We start from the raw sequence: 12,021 nt of genomic DNA, 5'->3' as shown, positions 1-12,021 counted from the left end.
CTGGCAGACCATAGGGCGCAAGGGCCCTCTATATGCCTGATGCTCCCACTAGTGCATCATGCAGCCTTATCTGTCCTGCAAGAAACTGGAGCCATGTCCACTCTAAAGCACGTAGGCATCAGAAAAATGCATGACCTATATCCTAATGGTAAATTCATAACTACAGAAGACGTACAATATATACAACCCAAAACCCCACTGTTTATGTTAACATACCATAGGCTTCGGATGCTATTCAGGCCTTGTACTGCACCTATCCAGAAGAACCGCCAACACTGCAAACACTACAACTGCTCTTAACTAGTCCCACCTGGCATAAACTAATCACTAAAATATATAGTGCGGCCGAGATGAAACCATTATAGACACTATTAAAAGTCGCGCCCGCTGAAATGAAACAATCAAGCCTCACCTTACTGAAGTAGAGTGGGAACACTGCTGCAGTAACGGAAGCTCTGACTTCGAACTGCAATCTGCGCATCATCCATTTTAAATACTTACACTAAGTTTACCACACACCCGCTCGGTTGCACAAATATGGAATTGGAGACAATGACTCATGCAAAAGATGCAGGGCACTGGGGGAAGACTTCATACATCTAGCGTGGGACTGCCCACCTATTTACAAGTTCCTGATAGCAGTAATAAAACACTTACAGACAATGGCTTCTGTCACCATACAGTACACCCCTCACGTTTTGTCTCCTGGGTCTGACTCCCCATCTAAAAGGCAAAGTGGGTAAATTTGTAGTAATGCTGGTGTTGATGGTGAAAAGGAAGGTAGGACGTCTCCGCTGCTGGAACAGTGGATAAAGGACCTTGTGTATTGCAAAGAGAATTTGGTAACTTGCTGAAGAACTATGGACATATGGACACCGCTTATGTACTCCCTAAGAAAAAGGGACATATGGACACCGCTTATGTACTCCCTAAGAAAAAGGGACCGATCAAATATGGATGGTGGTTCGGAGTAAATTCCTGCCCACACAATACCATCACAGTGTAAAGTCAAAACGGTTATCTGCGAGGGGATGAAGGGAGGTAAATGTGCACGACCAGCCACACTGTTTGTTTTTGTTACCTTTAAAAAAAAAATTTTTTTTAACTATTGGACCACTGGTGTTGCGTGTGTATATATATGTATGTATGTATGTATGTATGTGTGTATGTATATGTATGTATATATATGTATGTATATGTGTATATATATATATATATATGTATGTATATGTATGTATATATATATGTATGTATATGTATATGTATGTGTGTATATATATGTATTTGTCAATTTCTGCTGGAATGGTTATGACCACAGAAAATCACGGACCACCACACGGCTCTTCGAGTGTTACAGCAGAGGTTTATTATCCATAACAGGTTAAGATAGGCACGATGCGTTTCGGGCAAAGACTGCCCTTGATCACTATATATATATATATATATATATATATATATATATATATATATATATATATATATATATATATATATATATATATATATATATATATATATATATATATTATAAAAATGTTGTTAAATCACTTTGAGCACTTGAGCAGGAGCATTTGCTATATTATAATATTATATAAGCCCTGATGAATGCCGCAAGGAGTCGTAGGCAGAAACATGTCTACTTACTTTTAAAAAAGAATTCAGAGGACGTGAATGCAGCTGGCGTGCCTACGTCCCGCTTTTCCCTCATTACAACGTGCTTATCATACCTCTAAAAACATCCTGAGCCCCTCCCTCTAGTAAGAGTATTTTAGCCCGTACTGTGACTAGGCATCAGTGTGAGGAGGTGCCCTATGATAAAGCATGCCACCTCTGGTGGGTGAGGGAATTTGTCCTTGGAAAAGAAATACTCCACATGTTTTACGTACACCAATTATTGCCTTCCTCTTTATTGTTCTCTCTCCATTCAACCTAGGCTTTTTTTGTGGGTAACTCTTGGAGGCATACACTTGGGTACATTTGCCCCACTAATACAAGATTTCTTTCTTTCTTTTTGTTGTCTGGTGTGGTATTCCCCAGACTTAATAGCAATATTGATTGTCTAGCAGGAGGAACATGCATTAACATTCATAATACCTGCTCCACCAATTTAGCCTAGCAGTACTCCCATCTCTTATTTACAATATAGTGTTTCAAAGGGTATGTAATCGTTTTCCCTTGGTTTATACCTTGTGTGACATTTACCCTGCAGTCTTTATCACACAGATAATTAATACACAGGTGGGGGTGGAGCTTGCGGGCAACTATGGCGGACGCTTGAAGTGAGAGCTCCGCGCCGTCACTTCTAATTATCCTGAATTAATCCTTATTTAGCTGAGCCCCAAGGAATGTGACGCTGTCTCCCTACCCCTGGGGGAGCCTGACTGCAGCTGCGAAGCCGCGGGGAGAATCTGAGCCTCCGTGGCGGAGAACGAACTCGGGCAGACATCGCGGCGGACTATGCCGCTAAGCCGGGCGCTTGCCTAGAACTCACCCCGGAGTGCGTCACCCGACGTGCGGCCAACGGAACGGCTTAAGACGCGGAGGGCTCGGACCGCACAATTGGACCGAGTACTGGGAGCGACACACAGCAGCGGCTACTGACCCTACTACCCCAACCCCCAATGTGAGTGGTGGGTACTACAGACGATAGCTTGCCCCTGAAGTGCTCTACCAACTTTTGGGGAGAGGCGACTGGTAACGGTGTGGCGCCAATACACTTGAGAGATACTGCACCGAGGGCGCTGACTACCTGGATGGACGCGGCGACAGACCCAAAGGGCGAACGAAGAGCGAGCTCCAAATAGCCCAACTGTGCGGCTCTTGGCCTTCACAGCGCAGGAGAGAGCGGTGTTGCGCCCAATTCTCGGATGGGGCCTGGTGCGGCCCGGGCGAGCCGGCGCTAGACACGCACGTGCCCGGCGGTGTGTTGTACACTCTAGGGGCCTGATCCTGACAGTTGGGGTGGCTGAGCCATAACTGCGAGCAACCCTTGAGCTTTGGACGATTGAGAGACCCGCAGCGCTAGACCAGAGCTGGCCAAAGCAACTGGAAAGCCCACGGAGAAAACCCCACCCGGTGATTACTGAAGGGGACAATATGGGCAAAGGAGATAAGACGCAGTCCAAGCTGGCGTTTGAACCGCGCAGAGCGCGGCCTCCGGAAACACAGGAATCCTCGCCTACGCAGCAGAGCAAAGGCCCGGAGAGCTCGTTTTACGCGGACATCAAGGGGCTCCTAGTCACCATGGAGAGGAGACTCCAGCATGACCGCGATAGGTACGAAAATAGACGCTCTTATCGCATGGACCGAATGTCAGAGAGAGTGGACAAACAGGCAGAGAGACTGGATATGTCCGAAAGGCGCCTGACTGAAGTGGAAGAGGCCCAAACGGACCTGGATAAAGACCGCAAACAGATGGGGAAGCTTCTACAGGTCATACAGGATCAATCGGAAGATTTAGAGGCTCACTCTCGGCGCTCAAATATACGAATTACGGGCGTAGCGGAAACGACGCAAGTGGGGAAAATGGAAATGTTAGTGGAGAAACTGCTCATCACGCTGCTAGGAGACAATGTACTTTCACCCATGTTTATAGTGGAAAGGGCGCACCGCTCGTTGGGCCCATGCCCGCGCTTGGCCCCCCCCACCCCCACCCCCCAGACCAATTATTGCAAAGCTCCTCTACTACAGGGACACTGCTCTGCGACTGGCCAGAGAAAAAGGTAAACTGCAATACGAGGGGTCATCGATCTCATTGTACCCGGACTTCACTGCGAGGGTACAGGAGGAACGCCTTCACTTTGCCCCATACAAACAGGTACGCGATCTAGGGTTGGACTACGCCATGTTGTACCCAGCAAAGCTGCGCATCAATCGACAGGGGCATTCTCATTTCTTCACTGACCCAAAGGAGCTGCAGAAAACTTTGAAAACGTGGTCCAAGGACCGAAGGAACAGTCCTAGGGACCAGGACGGAGAACAAGACCTTGCCAGCGGCTTGGAAGACCAGGAGTAGAACGCTAGAGCTGCTGCTACTTCACTTACTCCTGCATTTCGGAGGGAGTAAGCCCTTGAGAAATGGCAGTATGATGCTGGATTGGGGCCCCTTGGCATGCTGAGCTTCGGACGGGGCCTACTACCTGCAGGACTGACAGGGCGGAGCCCTGGTGAGATCATTCCAAGGTACACTATTGTTGGCTCTACTGTATATATATTCTGATCTGGTTGGCCTCGGTGACTGCTTGAGACCTATGGTTACGAGCGGCCAGACTACATTGAACCGATGGCGGGCGGGGGGGGAGCCGCCTGGATGTTGTTGGGTTTCCCCTGGGCGATGGGAGATGGCGCGCGATTTGGTGCGCGAGAGCTAGGACACTGAAGGAGTGACGGTGCCAAGAGGCTCTCAATGCCGAGATGGACTATGCAAATGCACCCTGAACTGATCTCGGCAACCTCTGCCCTCGTGCTGTTCGCACATCTGAACCTCACTTGGGATTCTTTGGGACATGGGGAAGGGAGGAGGGGGGACTTTTCTATCATGCTAGGCCATGTTGGGGTTGGTCTGCTGTGGGAGGGGGGAGGGGGATTCATGGGACAGGGGGAAAGTTACTGTTTAGATGTTTTTCACAATGTACCTTTCCTGAGGGGGCACAAAGTGCTTGATATGGCCTACTGCATGTTCATGACACCGCTAACCTTCGCACACCTGACTTCACTCTCAGAATTCACGACACGCCCCAATGACTGATGTAACAAGTGCACAGACGGACGCACGGCCCCCCTCGCTAAGTGCCCTCACATGGAATGTCAGGGGGCTGAACGACTACAGAAAACTAAAAAAGGTGTTAAGCTACCTCAAACGCCATAATATTAATATAGCACTTTTACAGGAAACGCACTTACCACTCACGAGTAGAATGCTGCACACCAGAGGCCTAGTAGGGCATATAGCAGCAGCTGGGTTCACCACACATGCGAGGGGAGTTATCACATGGGTAAACCCAAAAACAAACATCCAAATACAGACGCTGGGTGCGGACACTGAGGGCAGGTATGTTATAGCGTCCTGTAAGGGTCTGGGGCTGGATTTACTAGTTGTCAATACTTATTGCCCCAACTAAGATTCCCCTGAATTCTTTGACACACTGACTAGTGAGATAGGTAGACACGGCAACCCACATTTACTATGGGGTGGGGACTTTATTTAACGCTTAACCCGGACATAGATAGGTCATTGGCCCCCCATCCCCCCTGCCCCCCCACCCCCCCCTCGTAGACCCTCGGCAGCTGCACAATCGTTCACAGCAAAGTTAATAATGTTAGATATGGATGGCGTATGGAGGAGTAGAAATTCTGGGCGTGCGGCTTCACACATTATTCTGCATTTCACGAAATACACACGAGAATTGACTACTGGTTTGCCACTGCGGGGATCAATTGATCTGTCAGGCAGTGCAAGGTGCTTCCGCGCACACTCTCGGACCACTCACCGGTACTGATAGCCATAGAAATCCCTGCGAAAAGGTTTGCCCCATTCACATGGCGCTTCCTGCCCTTTTCCCCTCCTAGACCTGCTTTTCCGCGGGGAGCTAGCAGAGGCGATTGACGTGTTCTTTGAGAGGAATGTGGGCTCAGTAGAGGACTTCCAGACGACCTGGGAAGCGTTTAAGGTCTATATTCGTGGCGTAACGATGTCTAAGCACTCTAGTGTTATGAAGGCTACAAGGACCAAACTGGCTGAGCTGGAACAACAGCTGCAACCACTTGAGGAACAAAGACGATCTAGACCAGACGAAGCAGTTGAGGGGTAGATTAAGCGCCTTCTGGCGGAATACCACGATGCAGCAGACAGGGAGGTCCAGCACCTGGGCAAATATGCCACGGCCCGAACATACGGTGAGGGGGAGCGGCCAGGCTCAGTTTTGGCAAATATCATCAAGGGCCGAAGAGGGAAGGTGCTAATCTCAGAACTAAGAAACGCAGAAGGAGACAGAGTGACGGATGAGGCGGAAATTGCCACGGTCTTCAGAGACTACTATTCGGAGCTGTACTCCTCCAAGAGTGGCGACATGTCGGCTGAAATACTAGACTATCTGGAGCACATAAAGGTCCCGTTCCTCCCAAATTCCGAAAGGGAATTCCTCATGTGCCCTATACATTTAGACAAAATCAGAGATGCCCTGGCCACTATGAGATCAGGCAGCGCGCCAGGTATAGACGGACTCAGTCGACTTTTATAAAAACCTTTCAAGAACAACTACTGCCGCACATACATACACTTCTGGAAGACATCTGTGTCCAGGGCAGCATGCCTAGCTCTATGAGGGAGACTATGATTGTCACTATTCTAAAGCCAGGTAAGCCACATGACGACTGTGGTTCATACCGCCCACTATCGTTGCTAAACATTGACACCAAATTGTACGCTAAAGTCCTGGCAACTAGGCTGGTGTTGCTGGCCCCTGACTTAGTGGCCCCAGAACAAACGGGGTTCATAACATCCAGAAATCTGACTTACAATATCAGGACAGTGTTAGGAACCATCCAACATGTCAAGCAGGATGTACCTGCGGTGGTGCTTTTCCTAGATATGGAGAAGGCGTTCGACTCCATGGAATGGCCGTTCCTCCTTCAGGTGCTGCGACGTATGGGACTTGGCGAACCTTTCATACAAATGGTGGGCGCTCTTTATGACTGTCCTTCGGAAAGGGTGCGTGTGGGCAACACGATCTCCCACCCCCTTTACATAGGCAGGGGTACCCGTCAGGGATGCCCATTATCCCCCTTGCTATACGCACTAGCAGCAGAGCCTCTGGCTTGTGCGCTAAGAGAATATCACAGCCACGAAGGTATACGCTTCCCCACGTACAAAATAGTTGTGTCCATGTACGCGGATGATACGCTATTATACGCACATGACCCTGCTACCACACTTCCCCCACTTCTGAGAGAGGTGGTTCGTTTTGGAGCGCTATCAGGACTCAAGGTTAATTGGGCAAAATCGGTGGTGCTGCCCCTGACTCCGGTGACCAAACAAGTGGAGACCGAGTTGCCTGTCCAGTGGACTGAAGACCCGATCAGGTACCTGGGGATTCAGATCCACACAGATCCGGACCTGCTAATCAGCCAGAACTACGGGAGAGCGGTCAATAAGCTGGAGGACGATGTAGAGATCTGGAGTAAACTGCCTCTCACACTAATGGGCCGTATAGCCATTATGAAGATGGTAGTACTACTGAGGTTCTTGTTCCTTTTTAACGCTCTGCCAATAGTGCTCTCCAGGGCCTTCTTTCAACGCCTGACGAGCCTCATGATAAACCTGGCGTGGGCGGGGAAACAGCCGAGAGTCAAATGTACAATGCTCACCCTGCCGTACAGCATAGGGGGCTTAGCAGCTCCGGACCTTGAACTGTACTACAGGGCGGCCCAAGCATCCCACCTCCACACCTGGATTCATGGCGACAGACAGATTCCACATGTCCGAATAGAGCGCCTATTTGCGCATCCACTGCCACTCCCGGCAACGGTCTGAGAGCCGCAGGATCGTCAAACGGGAATATTGGATTCCATCTCCTCCACCAACCACGCTTGGCATTCTCTCCTGCTTCGCCAGGGAGGGGCGACTCTATACTCGCCAGAGATGCCGATAGAATGGATGCTTTGGCTCCCGCCCATGACTGAAAGGGCGGTCATAAAGGAACTAGCGAAACTGGGATCAAGTAAAGCGGGCGACCTATTCCACGACGGCGTAGTCAAATCCTGGGAACAAATAGGAGGAGATGGAAGTGAACCTCCGCTGCTCCAACGCTTCCACTTTCATAGAACCCTGAGTGCCCTCATGGAGATTCTGGGCCCAGACATTGCGGAGCCTCCGGATATCCCTGAATTGTCATATGTAATTAAACGCAAGGAGCCTAAGAAGCTCCTAACAAACATTTACAGTATAGCCAGGTCACATGGTGAGCACCAACTCGTGAAAGCCAGGTTATCCTGGCAAAGAGACCTAGAAGTCACGCTGGACGATGTGACATGGCGCTATTGCTGTGAGAACACGAAGCGTATCTCCCTCAATGGCAAGCATCGGCTCATAGACTAAAAGTTCCTACAAATGGTGTACTACACCCCGGAGAGGCTCCACAGATATGGTCTACGGCCAGAGACTAACTGCGAACGTTGTCATGCGGCGGACGCCGACTTCCTGCATTTAGCGTGGGTCTGCCCGGGCATACAAGCATTCTGGCGCGCAGTGTTTGCGGAAATGAGCAAAATACTAGATGTGGAATTGGACATGGACCCGGACATAGCACTCATTGGCAACTCCAGGGGGCTCCCGGTTGCGATACGCAGGCTCACGGACATGGGGATGCTAATGACCAGGAAAGCAGTGGCCCAGTGTTGGATGAGAGGTCCTTTACCAACTAAGACTAGATTGGCATGGGATATGCTGTACTGTAGCACACAGACGGAGACGTACAGCGAATTACTACCCCCAAAAAGCCGCCCGATAAACTTCTGGGCCCTATACCAGACTTACTTGCAGGGACATCAAAATGAGAACGTAAGCACCACAGATAATGATTCCCAGGGATAGGAGACGGGGGGCAAAATCGACATTATACTGTGTTCCTGAGACGGGGTGGTGGGATGGGAGTGGATGTGGGAGTGCTACCAGTGGGGAGGACAGTGGGGGGGGAACGAACAGAGTGAGGGACGAATTAGCGGGACGACACCATTGGGAATATACTACACACACAGCCAGGTTGTGATTCCATTTCAGGCAAGATAGGCTGAACGCGAAAGGGGTACGTTCCCTAGGGATTACATGTGAGGACGCAAAAGTGATCAGGAGATAGGTTAGGCTACCACACTATTGGACACATCGGAGTAGCACAAGAGGTCCTTCTGAGGCAAGGGTTGGGAGGGGGGGCGGGATGTTGACTGCACTAATGGGCTGACATCGGTTTGTTTTGACACAAGCCTACAGGCATTGCTGCTAGTCTGATATGATGAACAGCGGGGGAGTAATGGAAAATACAGAGGGTGAAAAGCTAGAAAATGCACATGAAAAATGCAACCGGCAATGCTGGAAATTACAACTGATTATTTATCAACCGTCATTTGGTAAACGCCGCCGGACCCCCGGGTCGTCGGCCGACGGGCTGTGTAACATAAGATCTAGATATGCCTGATATGCTGGTCATGCGGCCGGCCCGAGAGGTTGTAGGTCTGAAGCTGTGTCATTTGAGTTTGTGCAATAAAAAAAATAATAATAATTAATACGCAGGTAAGTGATGCTATGGGTTTTTGTCTTCTACCCCACATTTTCCTCGTAGTACTTAACACCGTAAGCAAGTATTCTATTTATTTATTTTTAAATTAAATTTTAATATAATAAAGAAAGGGTTACACGTGTGGGTTAGAGTGAGTAAGGATGTTTGTAAGGATATGGGTGGGTAAAGGAAGGACAGACTACCTTGAGGGTTTAGGAGTAGGCATAGTTAGGTAAGCCTGAGGGTAGTTTTAGGGTTAAGAGGTGGGCAGAGGTAAAGAGGAAAGGGATTGTTAGAGTTCAGGTAGAGGTAAATAAAGGTGTAAGGTTTTGATATCTTCAGGTGGAAGAAATTTTCAAATATAATTGTGTCATCCACGTACATGTGTTATTGTATGAAAAACATCTACCCTGTAGCAAACCCAAGCAATTACTGGCTGGAGCAAATATTTCAAACTCAGCCACACTTTTAAAAGCAGTAGCTGTAAAGTGCACATGCTCATTTAGTTTGTTGTGCAGTACATCGATCTGGTTCCAGTGTAGAAGCACGTATGCCCTTTTCATATCTAGGAATAAATAGTCTATCCATGACACTGTTCCCTGGACCGCTGAGAAACAAACAAGCCACAGCTTCTAAACCAGTAGATTACTTTTTACTGAATAAGGGCATCTTTATTATGTATTTCAAGTACATATCGCTGAATTTTCTGTGTTTTTCACCCACACACCCTGCTTGCAGTAGATGCGCAATTCCCTTCAATTACTGTTGCTATTGGCAACTTCAGAGTATGTCCCGAGACTGCATTGTAACCAAAATGTAAAATAATATATTTTTGTCTGCCCCTTTTCATGATTAGATAACTTTTTATGCCCATTTAAATTCCCCTATCTTGATACCATGGCTTTCCTACCCATTCTTTTGTTTGTCTCGTCCATAGAGCATTTACCTTTAACTGTCCCTCAAGCTGGCACTCTTTTCCTGTGCAACCTCTCGGTTTCCTCCTACCCCATCATCACCTGTCCTCCCCCACCATCTGTCCCCTCCCCCACCATCTGTCCCCTCCCCCACCATCTGTCCCCTCCCCCACCATCTGTCCCCTCCCCCTTAATCTGTCCCCTCCCCCTAATCTGTCCCCTCCCCTTAATCTGTCCCCCTCCCCTTAATCTGTCCCCCTCCCCTTAATCTGTCCCCCTCCCCTTAATCTGTCCCCCTCCCCTTAATCTGTCCCCCTCCCCTTAATCTGTCCCCTCGCCTCATCATCTGTCCCCTCGCCTCATCATCTGTCCCCTCGCCTCATCATCTGTCCCCTCCCCTCATCTGTCCCCTCCCCTCATCTGTCCCCTCCCCTCATCATCTGTCCCCTCCCCCATTATCTGTCCCCTCCCCCCATTATCTGTCCCCTCCCCCCATTATCTGTCCCCTCCCCACATTATCTGTCCCCTCCCCACATTATCTGTCCCCTCCCCCCATTATCTGTCCCCTCCCCCCATTATCTGACCCCTTCTTTACCAGTGTTCCTGTTTTCCTAATACACCAAATACTGCTGTGGCTGGGTGCCTCTCCTCCGTCTTTTCTCTGATTGTAGTGGTGGTTGGCCGTACTTGTAATTGTATTTATTAGGTTTCCAACATGACTACCATAATGCTGTCACTGCAACAGGAGAGCCATCTTGGAAGTATGGAAAATAAAGCTTCGCTATCTTGAAATGTTGTTTTTATATTTCCGAGATGGTCACCGCATTGTGTATACTCAGTTTGGCTGCCATCTTGGATCTGTATTTTCTGTACTTCCAAGATGGCTGCCGCATTAAAAGTACACACAATTTTAAAGGGTTGATGGTTACATTTACTCACTTCCAGGAACACTATGAGCTGGCGTCCTCTGAGAAATGTAGATGCATGCAGATCAGACACGCACTCATGATGGTAATACCACCTGACATCACACTTCCTGAGGCCTCCACCCTGGAGGATAGGTTGCTGACTGAATACATGGATGAGAAGGCTACCTCTCTCACTTACCGCAAGCTGGTAAACAGTCTGCCTGACGAAACTAAGTAACTGTTTCTTTTCCTTTTAGGTTGCTCTGACAATCTAATCAATGTGGCCCCAGCAGGAACCACATGTATCTTTGGATGTAGTGTATGTAGTTGAATGACTGAGGGGCTGGGTCATATGGCGTAGACAAATAATTGTGATTGCTTGACCATTGCAACTGTTGGGGGAATACAATATTGGGGAATGTCGTGTAGGGTGAATACCTCTGATTTGGGCATATATGTTCATGTTCTGCTGCTAATAGGAAAGTTTGACAATTGTATACAACTGTAAAATGTATCTACAATGTGTATCTGGTTTTGATTTCAGTGTGTCTGTGTGGAATACAAAGACCAGTGTTTTAGACATGTAGTGTGGAGTCTTTTTATGGTGTATGCAGTGTGTTGCGAGGGTGGTGGTGTGCCAAACATTACACTCTGACCCAGAGGATAAGCCTGACTGCTCGGTGCCACGCTCCCCAAGGGTGAGCACAGGATATTGGAAACGTGTACAGTACTCATCCTATCTAAAACTGTGGATTCTAACTGGCTTTGATGCATCCCAGCTGGCCGGTAACCACTGGATCTAACACAGTGGATACAATCACTATGCACAGGCTTTATGCAGTAACTCAAACTGAAGGGAGCCAGTGGGTAAAGTGGGCTGACCCACTGTCCATGCTAACTGTTTTAGTGGGCGGAAGTGAAATCTGAATG

The 12,021-nt window shown here is 48.6% G+C and overlaps 1 protein-coding gene across 5 annotated transcripts in view; it reads left to right on the top strand.

The window, feature by feature from the left end:
- The window catches only part of FAR1 (fatty acyl-CoA reductase 1), a 626,193-nt gene that overhangs the window by 586,856 nt on the left and 27,316 nt on the right, over positions 1-12,021 (top strand). The gene's annotated exons all lie outside the window — the stretch shown is intronic.

The sequence above is a fragment of the Lissotriton vulgaris genome, chromosome 2_1 (assembly GCF_964263255.1).
Source record: "Lissotriton vulgaris chromosome 2_1, aLisVul1.2, whole genome shotgun sequence".
In the NCBI taxonomy this organism is placed as follows: domain Eukaryota; kingdom Metazoa; phylum Chordata; class Amphibia; order Caudata; family Salamandridae; genus Lissotriton; species Lissotriton vulgaris.
Note: the sequence above shows the minus strand (reverse complement) of the source record. Positions and strands in the feature narration are given on the sequence as shown.